General features: G+C 37.0%; 1 long non-coding RNA gene across 1 annotated transcript; it reads left to right on the forward strand.

Annotated features, from left to right (window-relative positions):
* The first annotated feature begins 1,743 nt into the window (after window positions 1-1,743).
* Window positions 1,744-2,468, forward strand: LOC149193457 (uncharacterized). The gene is made up of 3 exons (XR_016254952.1): window positions 1,744-1,874; window positions 1,969-2,044; window positions 2,178-2,468. It is a non-coding gene; the product is annotated as an uncharacterized LOC149193457 (long non-coding RNA).
* Window positions 2,469-3,899: the final 1,431 nt, after the last annotated feature.

A 3,899-nucleotide genomic window follows, 5' to 3' on the forward strand; every position in this document is an offset into this window, starting at 1 on the left:
GTCACTTGACAATACATTTAAAATAATAAAATAATATTTATACTAACAAATCAAAAGTACTATTAACTAAGGAAAGAAATGTCCACCATAAATAAAATACTTCAATATCTACCTTAATTAATTCATTAACTAGATGATGAAGCAAACTCTAACTAGATGCAGTAAACCTTAAACCCAAAGTTAACTAGATGTGTAAACCCTAACCCTAAATAGACATTGTTTCTTCAATTTAGATGTTGCAGCTTGTAATTCTTAATATCAGGTTTCTATTTTATTAAAAAAAAATCTATTTGTAAATCAGAAATTAATTAGAAATAGCTCAAATTTGTTTGATGTGTTATATTTATATCTATATTTTTTTCTATTTTTAAAAGAAATTATTATTTCATTTTTTTTTAAGTATAATAGACGTTAATATATATTTTTGCAAAATTAATATATGTAGTTATATTTAAATTTTAACTTTTTTGAGGTTTTTTCGACATATTGTTTGGTAGAGTTTGTCCAAAATTCCATAGAGAGTTGTTGGGATCACAACTTTGAGTTGTAAACTCTTTACAATCTAAGTGTCCCAAAGATTTTTCATGATGTTGAATGCATATATATAGTCAACAAAAGCATTTTAAGCAACAAAATATTAGGATTCCACCAAAATTATTTCACAGGATTTGATCCAAAAACTCCAAAAAATATAATATATGGACAACCCTTAAATTAATAAATCACATAAATCATATTAATTTTAGCTTTTTTGTTTCTAATGTGTTTGTAAATGCATAAATAAATTGATCAACTTAAAAACCCTTAGAAAACTTTAATTGTGTGGAATTCATAACCACATAACTCAATATGAAAGAGATGTAGTCACGTGATTTTACATTTACTTTAACATCCAACTTAACTAATTCATTAACTACCAAATATGACGTTGGAAAATGTTGTAGCCATATGGCCGCAAAATCCACTTTCTTAAACAAAAAAACTCCCGAATGGTGCTCTCTGTTGTTGTAGAATCTGGTATCTCTTTGATCAAATTCTAACTATGACTTCATAATGCAATTTCCAGATTCTTTTAGGTTCTTCAAATCATAAAAGAACATGAAGCAATTTCAAATGGCTAAGATTGCATTCTATAGAAAAGTGAATTAGAAATTACTGTTATTGCTGGAATTGAACTGTACCACTAGATCTAAAGCTCAATCCTCTGTAATTTATTTATCTCAATGTCACATATCTCTCACCTGTACTAAATTTATATAATTTTTTTTTTTATATATAGAGGCTACACCATCCTTATGTGTATACATACACAATCGCATATAACATATAATTGATGTGATACCACCACAGTACTAAGGTTTAACTGATACTATGGTTTTAATGGTTTCACACCCATATGAATGGATGACTCTCGACACAATGCAAAGTGTGTTTTCTTAATTTTAGCGTTTGTAATGGTATTAAGTTCCAACCACCACTTGTACGCTGGCGCTTTCTCTACAATCCACCTGGACTAACATTTAAGGTGGCCGGCCTGTTCACGTGATCGGCCACAGCTCTACAGGCTGGAACTTTCCTGCCTACATACTTTGGCATTACCGCCAAGATCTACGGCATGGAATTTCTGTGGATGATCAAAGGTGGAAAATGCTCCACGTCGCAGGGTTATAGCTACGCGTTTATAAGTTGGATATCTCGTGTTCGTCGGGGTTTTGCTGTCTCGGCTTAGCGCTCCAGGTCTCAGTGTAATTCCCTGTTACCACTGGGCGTTTGCTCCACAATTTCTGCACTGAGTCCCTTCTGTTACCTTCGACCAGCATGCAAACTCATCCGGATGTTACCGCGCCGAGGCCATAACTCCTTGATTGGGGCTGGTAAGTTTCCCACTTGTTAATCTGGGTTGCAGTAGTTATCTATGGTTTATTAATGAATGCACAGTGTAACTGCCTCTCTCGCTTTGCATGACAGGAAGGGAAGATCCCGCTGCCGGTTTCTTCATCGGTCTACACGGCTCTCTGTCGATATTATGCTGAACGTATAACAGGTACACTTAATGTCTCGTTACCCTATCTCTCAGTATAACTTTCGGTTATGATTCAGATTATGTTTGTCGGAGGGTTACTCTCCTGTGTTGATTTATGAATCCCAGCCACCTTATTCCTCTACGGTTGGCGCAGATGGCGATTCACGGCCTCCTTATTTCCGGGTCATGCCCATTGGGGTTTGAATGTATGGAAGTCGGGATTCACAATGTCTTTTGTTTACGACAGTTCTGGGTCGAACTCTCAAGTCCATGTGACTGAGCTACTCGGCTGCTGCCTATATAGTTTTGAAACCCTTACTTTACCATGTATTCTTTACTTCTGTGACTATATGTAATATTTAATGGTTTTCAGCCGTTTCAATAGATCTGGGTCTGAACCCATATACTGTGACGGCTCTTTTGGCTACTATATTTTATGGTTAAACTTCTGTGGATTATATTCATGCTCGGCCCCTCTGTTATCGCAGAGCAATGTTGAACTTTTCTGATATTTATATAGTTCTCATGATTATTGTCGCTCTCAGGTTTAATATCGTTTCTCTTCGTAACATTTCCCGTAATGGTTGAGTTTAAGCATTACCAGTTATTTATTTAAATGTATGCTCTGGTTTCATTCGCAATGACTAGGTTTTGTGAGAGGGTTTGGGCATACGCCGCTCTCAACCGCATTAGTTGGTACCGTCAGGGTTCGCACCACATCTCATTCCATAGATGTCTGGTCGAACTCGGCGAAGGTCGATATTAAGGGACCTCTGGTCATACAGTTTTATGGTTATGCAATATGTTTGTTCTTTACTGTTACGATATGGTCTCAGTTCGCTACACATTGTCTGCTCTGCAATTTTCTGAAATGAATATTATATTTGCCTATGCATTTGTTCCATTTCTATAGCAGTATTCCTTCTATGGTATAAACAGCGTTTACTTCAAATTCTTTTGCTTTAAAGACAGTAATGCATATAGTCTACGTACTAAAGATATTTCAACCACTGTTATTGTAGTTAATATCATTATACCCGAGCGTGATATCTTGGTAGTCTCTTACAGTCTCTAAGGGTTTGACTACTTTCTTCCTCTTTTTATTTAAGGTTCAGGCATGAGTTAAACTCTGCTTCACGGCCGGCTGTTGTTCAGGAGGATTGACGACAGAGGTTTCAAGCTTCTACTTGTCACAAGAATTCCTCCAACAGCGGACCGGTTCTGATTAAATTATTGACTACATACTTCTCTTCAGTCTCTGCACTCCCGAGGTTATCTACGGTTTCCTTCTTGGGTCATCATTTACCAGATGAGAGCGCAATAGGTTCTTGAAATTATTATAGGTTAGGGTGTGGACTTCTGTTACAGGGTTTCCTCCTTCTTTTCCTGATACCGACCCTGCATATTCAGACCCTATTCTCTAACGACATTCTATGCTTTAATAATCAATGACCCCTCATGCTACAGGTACTGCAGATTTATGCAGACACCTAGTTGAACATGAAGGCATGCATTCCATGACACTTACACATTCACAGCTACTCTGTTCTTTTAATAGCACTATAGGGTCTCTATTCAACTGTTATTACGCAGTTAGCTACAGGTATTCTATGTACCGATTCTACACAAGCAGTTACAAATACTAGAGGATTTCGATACTTACCTGGTCACTGCTCATAGAGAATATCTTCAGCAAATCTCCTGCAAATTCCTGTGTCAAGCTCGTTATCCACCCAGCCATGAGACTTGTCCTTCGGGACCTGAGTCTCCCCCCGAGCTCTTTCTTACCGGATCACAATCCTCAGTAAGACAGCACCTAGTGCTCGACTATCTGGTCACTACCAGACTTAGTCCAAAAATCTTTCTTTTCCTCAGT

The sequence above is a fragment of the Pinus tabuliformis genome, chromosome 2_2 (assembly GCF_031772625.1).
Source record: "Pinus tabuliformis cultivar Carrire ecotype Pingquan chromosome 2_2, CPIR1, whole genome shotgun sequence".
Taxonomy (NCBI): Eukaryota; Viridiplantae; Streptophyta; class Pinopsida; order Pinales; family Pinaceae; genus Pinus; species Pinus tabuliformis.